This window comes from Aquarana catesbeiana, linkage group LG04 (genome assembly GCF_042186555.1).
Source record: "Aquarana catesbeiana isolate 2022-GZ linkage group LG04, ASM4218655v1, whole genome shotgun sequence".
Lineage (NCBI taxonomy): Eukaryota > Metazoa > Chordata > Amphibia > Anura > Ranidae > Aquarana > Aquarana catesbeiana.
Window position 1 is genome coordinate 680,403,996 of NC_133327.1, and position 14,723 is coordinate 680,418,718.

The following is a 14,723-nucleotide window of genomic DNA, read 5'->3' on the forward strand; positions in this document are numbered from 1 at the left end:
AATGTTCTCACATTGTCTTTGGAATTTTTTGCCTGGAACTTGAAAACTAAACACAAATCTGTTTTATAAGTTAAAAGAGAAACCTTCCACAGCCTTTTTTTTTTAGATTCCTATATGGTTGATTCTCCACTGCTCCAAACCCTACCATCCCAATCCCCACCACTTAAATCCCACTGCCCAAAATCTCCACTACTCAAATCCCCACCACGTCCCATGTTCAACACTCAAATCCCACAGCCCCAATCCCCACAATTCAAATCCAAGCGCACCAATCCCCATCACTCAAATCCCACCGCCCCAATCCCCGCCAAGCAAATCCTACCACCCCAATCCCCGCCAAGCAAATCCTACCACCCTAATCCCCACCACTCAAATCCTACCGCCCCAATCTCCACCACTCAAATCCCACTGCCCTTATCCCTACCACTCAAATTCCACCGCCTCACTCTCCACCACTCAAATCCCACCGCCCCGATCCCCAGCACTCAAATCCCACCACCCTGATCCCCAGCATTCAAATCCCACCACCCCAATCTCCACCACAAAAATCCCACCACTCCAATCCCCACTACTTAAATCCAACCGCCCCAATCCCCACCACTCAAATCCCACCACTCCAATCCCCACCATTAAAATCCCACCGCTCCAATCTCCACCACTCAAATCCCACCACCCCAATCTCCACCACAAAAATCCCACCGCTCCAATCCCCATTACTTAAATCCAACCGCCCCAATCCCCACCACTCAAATCCCACCACTCCAATCCCCACCATTAAAATCCCACCGCTCCAATCCCCACCACTCAAATCCTACCATCCCAATCTCCACCACTCAAATCACACAGTCCCGATCCCCACCACTCAAATCCCACTGCCCCGATCCTCTCCACTGAAATCCCACCACCCCAAGCTACACCACTTAAATCCCACCGCTCCAATCCCCACCACTCAAATCCTACCACCCCAATCTCCACCACTCAAATCACACCGTCCCAATCCCCACCACTCAAATCCCACCACTCCAATCCCCACCACTCAAATCCTACCGCCCCAATCTCCACCACTCAAATCCCACTGCCCCAATCTCCACCACTTAAATCCCAACGCCCCAATCCCCACCACTCAGATTCCACCGCCTCACTCTCCACCACTCAAATTCCACCCCCCTGATCCCCACTACTCAAATCCCACTGCACCAATCCTCACTACTCAAATCCCACTGCCCCGATCCTCTCCACTCAAATCCCACTGCCCCGATCCTCTTCACTCAAATCCCACTGCCCCAAGCTACACCACTTAAATCCCACCACTCCAATCCCCACCACTCAAATCCTACCGCCCCAATCTCCACCACTCAAGTCCCACTGCCCCAATCCCCACCACTTAAATCCCACCGCCCCAATCCCCACCACTCAAATTCCACCGCCCCACTCTCCACCACTCAAATTCCACCCCCCTGATCCCCATTACTCAAATCCCACTGCACCGATCCTCACTACTCAAATCCCACTGCCCCGATCCTCTCCACTCAAATCCCACTGCCCCGATCCTCTCCACTCAAATTCCACCACCCCAAGCTACACCACTTAAATCCCACCACTTCAATCCCCACCACTCAAATCCTACCGCCCCTATCTCCACCACTCAAGTCCCACTGCCCCAATCCCCACCACTTAAATCCCACTGCCCCAATCTCCACCACTCAAATTCCACCGCCCCACTCTCCACCACTCAAATTCCACCCCCCTGATCCCCACTACTCAAATCCCACTGCACCGATCCTCACTACTCAAATCCCACTGCCCCGATCCTCTCCACTCAAATCCCACCACCCCAAGCTACACCACTTAAATCCCACCGCTCCAATCCCCACAACTCAAATCCTACCACCCCAATCTCCACCACTCAAATCACACCATCCCAATCCCCACCACTCAAATCCCATCGCCCCAATCCCCACCACTCAAATCCCACCACTCCAATCCCCACCACTCAAATCCCCCGCCCCAATCTCCACCACTCAAGTCCCACCACCCCAAGCTACACCACTTAAATCCCACAACTCCAATCTCCACCACTCAAATCCCACCGCCCCGATCCTCACCACTCAAATCCCACTGCCCCAATCCCCACCACTCAAATCCTACCACCCCAATCTCCACCACTAAAATCCCACCGCTCCAATCCTCACCACTCAAATCCCACCGCTCCAATCTCCACCACTCAAATCCTACCACCCCAATCTCCACCACTAAAATCCCACCGCTCTAATCCCCACTGTCCCATGCTCACCATTTAAATCCCACTGCCCAGATGCCTAAATTCCCACCACTCAAATCCATATATTTTAACCTCACCCACCAATCCAATTGTCACCACCCCTATCCCTACCACTCTAATTCCAACCCCTCTAAACCCTATTACTGAATTCTCACCATTTAAATCCAACCATCTCAACCCCCACCACTCAAATCTCACTGCTTCATGCTCACTACTTCAATCTCCACCACACTAATCCCCACCATTCAAATCCTACTGCCCCAATCTCCATCACTCTAATCTCCACTTACCGAATCGCCACTGCCCTTAACCCAACCATTCTAACTCCCACCATCCCAATTCTCACCATTCAAATTCCAACCACCTCAGTCTCAACGATTCAAATCTCACTATCCCAACCAGCACCCCAACCAGCACCACTCACATCCCTATCATTCTAAACTTCACTTCGCCACCACCCCTATCCCTACCATTCAAATTTCAACTGCTCTAATCCCCACCGCCTCTAATTCTCACCATTTAAATTCCAACCATCTCAATCCCCACCACTCAAATCTCACTGTCCCAGTCCCCGCTACTCAAATCCCCACTGCTGCAAGCTCCTCACTTCAATCTCCACCACCCTATTCCCCACCACTTAAATCCCACCACCGCATTCCCCACCACTCTAATCTCCACTGATCCAATCCCCACCACTCAAATCCTCATCATTCTAACCTCCACCGATCCAGTAGCCGCCACACAAATTCCCAACGCTCTAATACTCACTACTCAAGTCCCCATTGGAACTCCAACCATTTAAATTCCAACCACTCCAATCCCCGCCATTCAAGTCACCACTGCTCTAATCCCCTCCACCTCAATTCCCACCACTCTGATCCCCACTGAACTAATCCCCACCACTCAAGTCCCCACTACTCTAATCCCCACCACTTCCCACAACTTCAATCCCAGTAACTCTGATCCTCGCCTATTTTATATCCGCCACACGAATCCCTGCTTCTCTAATCCTTCAGGTCCAATCCCTGTCACTCCAATCTACACTGCTCCATTCCCCACACTTCAATTACAACTTCTCAAATCCTCATCACCTTATTCCCTATCATTTCAATCCCCACCTCTCTAATCCTCAACAATAACATACCTACTACTTTGATCCTTACAGCCAGAATTCCCACCACTCCAACCCCCTTTGCACTAGTCTCTACCATTCTAATTCCCACCTCCCCAATTACAACTTCTCCAATATATCCCACTTCAATCCCCACAGCTCTAATACCCACCTATTTTATTTCTGCTACATGAATCCCCGCCACTCTAATCCCACTGCCCAATCCCCACCCTCCAATTACATCTGCACAAATCCCCCCCAATCTGTACCACTTACAGGCTCACTGCTCCAGTCCTCAACAATCACATACCTACTGCTTCAATCCCCACCATCTCAACCCTCATCGCTCGAATCTCTGCCACTCTAATCCCTACTTTCCCAATACCCACCAATCCTATCAAAAATGCAATCCCCACCACAATAATCCTCCCTGTTCCACTCTGCCACTCCAATCTCCACCACCCCAAACCACACTGCGCAACCAAAGAAATCCTAAAATAACGAAATGGACATTTATAGAAAAAAAAAAATAGCAATTTATTTGCTGAAACAAATTACAAAATTCATGCTTATTATTTTCCCTGCTAGATTATAAAATGAAAATCAACTATGTGTCATACAAAGGTATGTACTTGTGAAGAAGATCCTTGTGATACAAAAGATGTGAACAGCTTTTACAGCTGAACGTCTTTTATAACTGTTCCCAGCAAGAAGCTCCCAGCCTTTGAAGATGAATTTGGACAGCCCTGTTGTAGTTATTTTCAGTGCCTGTCAGGGCTGGCTTGGTTACATGCTTTACGGGGCATAAACTTAAGAACCATAAACTGAAGGTTTCATACTCTTGTGTTACCAAAGGCAGATCAGGGACAAAAGCAAGAGCAGTTACCAACCTTCTGCTTCATTACCAGAACAATGCCATGTAACTAGTGTGATCAGGGCCGTTTTTAAGGCAGGGCAAAAGGGGCAGCTGCCCTGGGCCCTGTCATTGTTGTGGGGCCCAAAGCAGCTGCCTCATACTTGCCAACTATCCTGGTTTAAATTCCCTTGTCCCTTGAGGTTTTAGTCCTGTGCTGTGTCCCAATATCTCAGTGTGAAGTGCTGCTACTAATACTGCCCAGTTCTGCCCTTTTGTTGTGTACAGATGACTCACCTGCAGACCCTGTGTTTACATGTAAATTACCTGCATTCATATGTAAATAGCGGCCCCCCTGAGGTCATATCCACAGTAATCTCTAGCAACCAATCAACAAGCAGAAATCATGTGCTGTAACCTCTAGCAACTAATGAGTGAGCCGTAATGTGTGCTGTAACCTCTAGCAACCAGTCAGTGAGCGGTAATGATACACTGTAACCTCAACCAATCGCAATAGCCTCCTGATCTGATTCAGTAAACTGATTTTGAGTCTAGCTGCTATTTATTGTATGTCACAGAGCAGGTGGAGAGCAAAACTGCATGGGGGGGCCCCAAGAAAAGTTTTGCCCAGGGTCCAATCAATATTAAAGACGGCCCTGAGTGTGATGCAATGCTACCGGTGGAGATTCTATGCTATGAGGGCCAGTGGTGCTATCTCAACTAAACTGCTGTCACAGGGATGCTGCAAGGGCACCCTTGGGCTTTCTACCTAGGGTTCAATGTTCCTGAATGCCACTGTGAACACCATTCATGTCCCTCAACTCTCTATCTCTCATATTTTCTCTGTACTCACTCTACTGTTCCTTTTTCCCAGTGTCTCTTTCAGTCTTTCAGTATCTGGACCATGTCACTACCTAGAGCAGCCTTTCCCAACCAGGGTGAGAATCTAGGGTTCCTCCAGAGATACAGAGATTGTTAGGAGTTTCATAAGCATTGAGCAATTTTTGATTCTCTCTGATAATTAACCATTGACCCCAATTATGTTTTTAGCTATCTGTGTGAGGAGCATTCTTTCTACTAACAACCAATGTAAGGAGCATTTTCCTACTGACTACCATTCTAAGGGATCCTGTCCACACTGATTATCCATGTAAAGGAGGATTTTACTAACTGCAAGTATAAAGGGGCACTTCACTGACCACCAATACAAGGGGCACTTCGTTGACCACCAATACAAGGAGGCATTTCATTGACCACCAATATAAGGGGGCAGTTCATTGACCACCAATATAAGGGGGAACTGCACTGATTACTAATATAGGGAGGCACTTCATTGACAACCAATTTACAAAAGCACTTCACTGACCACCAATACAAGAAGGCACTTCACTGGTCATCAACATAAGAAGGCACTTCATTAACCACCAATATAAGAAAGCACTTCATTGACCACCAATATAAGGCACAACTTCATTGACCACCAGTATAGGGTGGCACTTCACTGACTACCTATGTAAGAAGGCACATCATTAAACACCAATATAAGAAGGCACTTCGTTGACCACCAATATACAAATACACTTCATTGATCACCAACATAAGGAGGCAGTTATTGACCGCCAATATAGGACGGCATCCCATTGACCATCAATATAAGAGGGCACACCATTGACCACCAATATAAAGTGGCACTTCACTGACCACCAATATAAGAGGGCACTTCGTTGACCACCGATATACGAAAGCACTTCATTGGCCACCAATATAAGGAGGGACTTCATTGACCACCATTATAGGGTGGCACTTTACTGACTACCTATATAGGAAGGGACATCATTGAACACCAATATAAGAAGGAACTTCGTTGACCACCAATATACAAAAGACCTTAATTGACCACCAATATAAGGAGGCAGTTATTGGCCGCCAATATAGGGCAGCACTTCACTGACCACCAATATAAGAGGGCACACCATTGACCACCAATATAAAGTGGCACTTCACTGACCACCAATATAATAGGGCACTTCATTGACCACCAATATACAAAAGCACTTCATTGGCCACCAATATAAGAAGGCACTTCATTGATCACTGATATAAGAAGGCACTTCATTGATCAACAATATAAGGAGGCAGTTACTGGCCGCCAATATAGGACGGCATCCCACTGACCATCAATATAAGAGGGCACACCATTGAACACCAATATAAAGTGGCACTTCACTGACCACCAATATAATAGGGCACTTCATTGACCACCAATATACGAAAGCACTTCATTGGCCACCAATATAAGAAGGCACTTCATTGATCACTGATATAAGAAGGCACTTCATTGACCACCAATATAAGGAGGCAGTTATTGACCACCAATATAATTGGCACTTCATTGACCACCAATAAAAGGGGGCAGTTTATTGACCACCAATATAAGGCAGCACTTCACTGACCACCAATATAAGGCAGCACTTCAATGACCACCTATATAGGAGGCACTGTTTTGACCACCAATATACAGTGGCACTTCATTGGCCATAAAGATAACGGGGCACTTCTTTGACCACCAATATAAAAAGGCACTTAACTGACCACCAATATAACAGGACCTGTCTCAACTGATTTACTTATTAGGGGTTTCCCAAGACCTGAATGTTATTTCAAGGGTTTCTCCATGTTAAACAGGTTGAGAAAGGTTGAGTTAGAGGGACAATTTGTCTGCTGCTTGGTCTAAAGTAGTAGACAAGAGAAGCACTAGAGATTGAGAAGCAGCCAAAAATGCCTGTGTGTCTGGTACACAAAATGAGTGTCTCCCTTTTTTCAGCTACGCTCCCCTAGACATGGATGATTAGCACTCTGACCAGTCTTGGAAGGTAGTAGCTGCAAGCCCTAAGTGTCAGGACCCAGCGATGTCGCTACTCTCTAAAAGAGAGGAAGGAATTTGCAGACCAGCTTATAGGACATCTTCACTACCCTCATTCACCTTTTAATGCAAGAACATTGTCCTACCAACCAGAAATGGTAGAGCAGATGAGCTCCAAACTCTGTTGAACTTCTCTTTTCCTCCAGTGTGAAGTCATATTTTATTGTTGGGATGTGCATAGCTGTCCTGCATTTTGGTTGGACAGTCCTAGTATCAGTATTTTGAAATTGGTCAAATGTCGAACATCATGTCCCAACAGGTTGGCATGCTTATGGGTTTGGCCCTTTGAGTTCTCAAGGTGTACATTCTGTGCCCTACATTATCTACCCACTACCCTGCGTTATCCTATCTACTTCCTGAACTGAGATCCTAGCTCAGAGATGACACAATCATGTAAATCCTGGAGTTCAGTTCTTGGCTGCGTTCACAAATGGCGGACCCAGATCAGCTTCTGCTGAAGCCTCTCACCTTGTGACTTGCTACAAAGTTACAGGGGGTTATTTACTAAGACTAAAGAGTACAAAATCTGGGGCAGCTGTGCATGGTAGCCATTCAGCTTCTAACTTCAGCTTGTTCAATGAAGCTTCGACGATAAAACCTGGAAGCGGATTTCTTTCTATGCAGAGCTGAACCAGATTTTGCACTCCCCAATTTTAGTAAATCAATCCTTCAGTGTTGCAATCTGATTACTGGGGGGAGGGGAGACTAGGGTTGCCACCTGTCCAGGATTCACCCGGACAGTCCGGGTTTTGAATCATGTGTCCGGGTTTCAGTCCGCCTGAAACCCGGCCACATTATTCAGACTAGGCTGTGGCTCCCAAAGTAACCAAGATAGTCACACACAAATCTGTTGCTGTCTGGGAGCTGCGGGCAGGTTCGGCATTACTCGGGGGGCAGGGAGATGATGTCACCAAAAGCAATTTGGCCACACCCACTGTTTGCTGTGCCACCCCATGTGCACCGCATTACTACTCTCCTTGGGGCACCCAAAGGTGTCCCAGGCCACTAAAGTGTTCTGGTTTGGCTTGAGGAAAAGGTGGCAACCCTAGGGGAGACTGAGAAAATTCTTCTTCCTACATGCAGCAGAATTATGACATCATCGCAGCTTAGGCAAAGTTACAATGTTGCAGTCTGACCACGGGGAGAGGGAAGAGTGAGGAAATGCTTCCTCCTGCATGCAGCAGAATGATGACATCATCTCAGTTTAGGCAAAGTGACTAATTGGAGCTAAAGGGTGGCTTTTTAAAGTGGAACTTCAGTGGAACTTCAGTCATTTTTCCATCTATTAAATCTTCCGCCCTTGTTGTTGTTTTAACTTTGGATAGTAATTTTTTTTTTTCCTGCCAGTAAATCCCTTATACAGCCCACTTCCTGTTTCTTGTCTGGTCATTAGCCTAGGCTTATGACATCATGCACAGCTCTCTCTCTCTCTCTCTCATTATTGTGAGAGTTTGCCAGGAAGGGAGGGGGAATGAGTCATAAGAGGGCCAATGAGAGCTGCAGAGCTGGAGGTGTGCCTCTGTGTAAATCCAGGAAGTGAACAGGCAGCAGCTTCAGCTGCCCACAGTTAAAATGGCTGCAGCCAGACTCAGTGGAGGGAGATTTCTGCAGCATATTTGGCAAGTACAGAATCACAGTCTATATAAAATAATATGCAAAGTGGTTGGAGGGAAGCTTCAGAATGGCAAATATGTTTTTATTACAAATTATGTGAGCAGACTGCAGTTCTTCTTTAATGATAAAAGATAATGATACTATAGGTGTATATCGTGAGTAGTCAGGAAATTATTCATGTAGACTTGTGAAGTTTTTATGAGGTCCACTTTAACACCCGGTCATCATTTCCCAGCTGGAAGGTATAAAAGGCTGTCATTTCACTCTTCCACATTCATTGGGCATTGTGTGACAAGGACTCACTATCATTAACATACCTCCCAACTATTTGAGATGGGAATGAGGGACACCCATCAGCAAAAGTATGCAGGCATAGGACACACCCCCCTGCCACGCCCCCTTAAAGAAGAATTGTACAAAAAAAACAAGATTGGTTAAACCCACACGTGCTTTTTTTTACCACTACTATTCCTTTATATTGGCTTTTGGAATTTACAAATCCAGCAATTTAGAAATCAGATGAAAGGTTTAGGGCTGGAAAACACTTTTTGATAGATAAAAAGTGCATTTTATATACAGCTATAAAGATCAGACCAAAATGAGGGACAAATGAGGGACAGAGGGACAGAGGGACATTGCTCCAAATCAGGGACAGTTGAGAGCTATGCATTAATCGAAGAGTTAAACATGAAATTTGAGGATATTTAATGGTGTAGCGCTCGGGGGCACAGCGCACACAGAGATCGGCATGTGATACGTTGTAACAAGTTTCTCTTCCTGTTTCGAGATGTTTATGGAGCAGCAGAGGGCCGGGTGCCGGGCAGATGTGGCCCTGGGTTCTCCCGGCTGGATGTGCTGACTCCCTGCTGTAACTCTGCTATGTAAACACTTGTAGGGCCTAGGAAACGCTCCATCTGGCCTCCGTATGTCTCTTGTCTGCACTGCGAAAGGAAAACACAGACATCGGAGCTGGAACAGCAGAGCTGACGTTTCGTTTTTTTTCGAGTCCCCGTTCTGGGGGATTTTTTGAAAGATATCCAAAAAAGTATCCAAAGTGGCGAGCACTGGAGATTAGGAGCGGTTGGGACGTGACATAAGCCCCGCGAAAGCGGCGTCTCAGCCCCCTCGTCTTCTGGAACCGATCACGAGCGAAGGCCAAGGATTCATATCAAACTATTTCAATGTACAGAACAGATAATTCCCTCCCACTTGCAGGACGTGTCCACTTTGCTGCAGACAGTATTTATACAGATTTACATATAACAATGTACAGACAGCTGCTTATTTTATAGATACGGTACATATATCTGCATTGCGGCATCGTTCTTCCGTGTCATCATCCCACGTACCGGCTGGAACGTGTTTTTTTTTTTAACTTATCGTGTAAAGCTGGGTATGCACCAGTAGAATTTTGTTCAACTTCTATCGTTGTACGAAAGTAAATTTATTTTTCTAATCATAAAGTGGTCATAGGTGTGCACATGGGGTGCGCCGGGCGTGCCTGGGCACACTCTAATCATCCCATAAAGTGCAGATTCCCCGTGTCCCCCTCCCGCCTTCCCCTGCTGCGCTGCCTGCTTCCCTCCTCTCCTCCCCCACCAGCTGCTGCGGGGGGGGGGGGCGTTTCAGATTAAATGTAGAAGGAGGGATTGGGATTTTTAAGGTGCAAATTGATTGGAAAATAGTAACAACTATGATAAATAAGAATTTTTTTATTTTAGAAAAAAATGTAAAAATTGGTAAAACGCAACAATTGGCAAGTACAAATCAACAAGATTTCAGGGACACAGCATTAAGAGATGAAATTCCCAACATGTTTCACCCATATTTTGGGCTTCTTTAGGAGAAGCTATCCAACTAGAGGTACAAGCCTTCTTTATCTCTTGAAATATTGGACAAATCACTAAAGAGTCACTGGTGTCTATCTGGAACTGGAACGGGCTGCTGGAACCCAGGGACACATACATGCTGTTACTGAATGCCAGTTCTATCAATAAGTAGTTTTAGACAGCATTCGTTCCCTGGTATTGAGTCCACTGCAGAACTTTTTTTTTTCGGTCCTTGAATGCCCCCCTATGGTCACCTTTAGCACATGGTTCTCTGAACGCAGATAGACACCTGTTACTCTTGAGTGATTTGACCAATATTTCAAGAGATAAAGAAGGCTTGTACCTCTAGTTGGACAGCATCCCCTAAAGAAGCCCGAAATATGGGTGAAACATGTTGGGAATTCCGTCTCTTAATGCTGTGTCCCTGAAATCTTGTTGATTTGTACTTGCCAATTGTTGTGTTTTAACAATTTTTTATTTTCTCTACAATAAAAAATTTCTTATATATCATAGTTGTTACTATTTTCCAATCAATTTGCACCTTAAAAAAATCCCAATCCCTCCTTTTACATTTAACTAATTAAAGCGGAGTTCCACACAAAAATGGAACTTCCGCTTTTCGGAACCCTCCCTCCCTCCGGTGTCACATTTGGCACCTTTCAGGGGGGTGCAGATACCTGTCTAAGACAGGTATTTGCACCCACTTCCAGCATAGACTCCCACGGGAGTCTATTCCTCTTCCTGTCCCTCCACGCTGTCTCCTGGGAAACACACAGGTCCCAGGAGATAGCGGGGACCAGTTACGACGCGCAACGCGACTAGCGCATGCGCAGTAGGGAACCGGGAAGTGAAGCCGCAATGCTTCACTTCCTGATTCCCTCACCTAGGATGGCGGCGGCAGCTGCCGAGAGGCGAGCGAGTGATCGGCGTTGGCTGCCGATATAGCTGGACCCTGGGACAGGTAAGTGGCCATTTATTAAAAGTCAGCAGCTGCAGTATTTGTAGCTGCTGGCTTTTAATATTTTTTTTTTTAGGTGGACTCCCTCTTTAAGGGATGTGGTGCTACTACTAAGTCCATTTGTCCGTGATCAAAAAACTTTTCTTCCGACGTTTCAGGTTGGAGAACGGGGGGAAGGGGCCAGTAAATATGTAGTTTACTGGTCCCTTCCTTTTCTGAATGAACACAGTGAGTGATCAGTACTGATCACTCACTGTGTTCATTCATAACTGAAGCATACTTCAGGTTGTAAATGAATAGGAAGCCGCTCAGCACAGAGTACTTCCTATTCATTCACTGTCCAGTGCAGCTGAGGCTGCAGAGAAAGGGACCGGGGAATCTCTGCACTCAGTCCCTTTCTCTGTCTCAAAAGTGAGACATCAGGGGTCTGTTTAGACCCCTTATATTTCACCAAAGCCCCCAAATGGGCTCCTAAAAATTGTAAAAAAAAAATATAATTTAAAAAAATTATAAAACAAAAAAAAAGCGCATGTGTATTTGAGCTTTGGGGTGCACACACCCTAATGCGATTGGTTGGAAAGACCTATGTTAGTGGTTCAAATCGACATTCATTTTTGAACACCGCAATGATAAAATTCGAAGGAGCGGGATAGAAAATGTTTCTCGAACATCCAAAATTTCTAGCAGTGTATGAGGTTCTCGTTCAGTGTAGTCCGTTCATTCCAAAATCGAATGTTAAAAGCAAACTAAATCTTGAACTACTTTCAAATGACGTTTGAATGTACTGAGAATATTGTTACAAATTATACTAAGAATTTTCATACAACAGTTGGTATGAAATTCTCCTAGTGTACACCCAGCTTGAGAGAGATGGTAAATAAAATCCTCATTGACGGACTAGGGCAATTATAGATATTTTCTCCTTTCACAAAAGCTCTGATAAATAAAATGTAAATGGAGCACTAGGTTAAGTCACTGGCCTTCATACAGCATTTGGATTCTATGGTGAAGACCCCTGGTGCCCCGCTTCTGTGAACCCACCTCTCTCCCAGAGCCTAGACTCCTTCTTCAACCTTCTCTCTGCTCCAACAATCAAAATTGACTGCGGCCTGGAGGATGAAGATTGGCAGGAGACGCAGGCAGCCACAGATTTGATGGAAGGAGTGGAGCACCCCCATCATCACCCAGAAGGAGATCGGGCACTGCTCACCGCTGACCATCATGAACGTCCTACTGTTGGCATGGAAGGTACCAGGAATGGCACACACCTACCTGCAGACAGGGACAGAGCTAGAGTTCTCTCACCCCCTCTCTCATCCCCCCATCTCTCTCTTTCTCTCTCACTCCCCCCTTCTCTCACCCCTCTCTCTCTCACCCTCCCTCTCTCCCTCATCCCCCTCACCTCTCCCCCATCTCTCTTTTTTCTCACCCCTCCCTTTCTCTCTCTCTCACTCCCCCACTCATCTCTCTCCCTCTTTTTCTCTCACCACTCCCTTTCTCTCTCCCTCTCTCACACCTCCCTCTCTCATTCTCTGTCTCTCACCACCCCCATGGAGGACATGGGATGGAGGAGGAGGACATAGGTTGGAGGGGATGGGACTGAAGGAGGAGGACATGGGATGGAGCAGGAGGAGGACATGGGATGGAGAAGATAGATGGGACTCGAGGAGGAGATGGGATGGAGGAGGACATGGGATGGAGAAGATGGGACTCGAGGAGGACATGGGATGGAGGAGGACATGGGATGGAGAAGATGGGACTCGAGGAGGAGGGGGACATGGGATGGAGGAGCAGGAGGACATGGGATACAGAAGATGGGACTCGAGGAGGAGGAGGACATTCGATGGAGGAGGAGAAGGGCATGGGATGGGAGAGATGAGACTGGTAGAGGAGCACATGGGACGGGGGAGATGGGACTGAAGTAGGAGGAGGACATGGGATGGAAAAGGAGGAGGACATGGGATGGAGAAGATGGAACTGGAGGAGGACGTGGGAAGGAGTAGATGGGATTGGAGGAGGAGAAGATGGGACTGTATTTGTTTTTTTTTTTTCAAATATAATTTTTATTGAACTCCAATAAAGGGCAAGACCCAAGCATTACAATAATAACATATTGATATATGAGACAGTAGTCACATATCTTCAGATCATAATAAACTGGCATATGTAATATATAATCTCAATATACATTGGTAAACATCATGAGAAAACCTGCGCTTAGCTTTCCTCATATACAACAATAGCGACCAAATCATGGTTAAAAAATAGAATGACAGGGTTGCCCAAACTTCATTTCCACTTTTCTTGAATAGTGAGGGAGAAAAAGAGAAGGAAAAGAGTAGAGTAGGGAAGTGCAGGATAGAGGTGGGGGGAGGTAGAGGGAAAGAAGAGGACGGGTAAAGGGATGACAATGGCTCAGGACAGCAGAAACAGATAGCTACTTGGATCAGTGAAGAGACTTATGTTCCAAAGAGGGCCATCCCCTCATCTGAGAAGGTAAACATGTTCCAGAGACTCCAGGTCTTTGTGTATCTCTCTCGGTTATGTTGCACTGTGAGAGTTAAATCTTCCATCCTATTTATAACCTCCACTCCGCAGCCAGCTCGCAGTGGTCAGTGGGCATTGTTGTTTCCAGTAAAGAGGGATGCAGGACTTAGCGGCATTTATCAAATGCCGAATGATGGACTTTTTATAGGTTTTAGCAGGGACCCTTGATACATGCAACAGAAAGAATGCTGGGTCCTCAGGTATCTTGCATTCTGTAAATTTCTGAGTGATGATACGGACATCCGTCCAGACGTCTGTCAGTTTAGGGCCGGACCAGAAGATATGCAGCAATGTCCCTCTGTCTCCTCGACATCGCCAGCAACGGTCTGAGGTATCAGGGTAGATTTTATGCAGTCTGAGAGGTGTGAGGTACCATATGGTCAGTATTTTGAAATTAGTTTCTTACATTTTGGTGCACAAAAATGATTTGAGGAAAAATCTGATAATATTTTGTTTTTGCGTGGTAGAGAAAGTGCGGTTTAGATCTGTTTCCCATCTAGGCAGGGTAGGTGTGCTTGTTCTGAGGGTGTGTTCAGCAGCGAGTATGTTTTGGAAAGGACCTGAGGTAGAGGATCAGTCCCAGAGCAGTACTCTTCAAAGGTAGTTA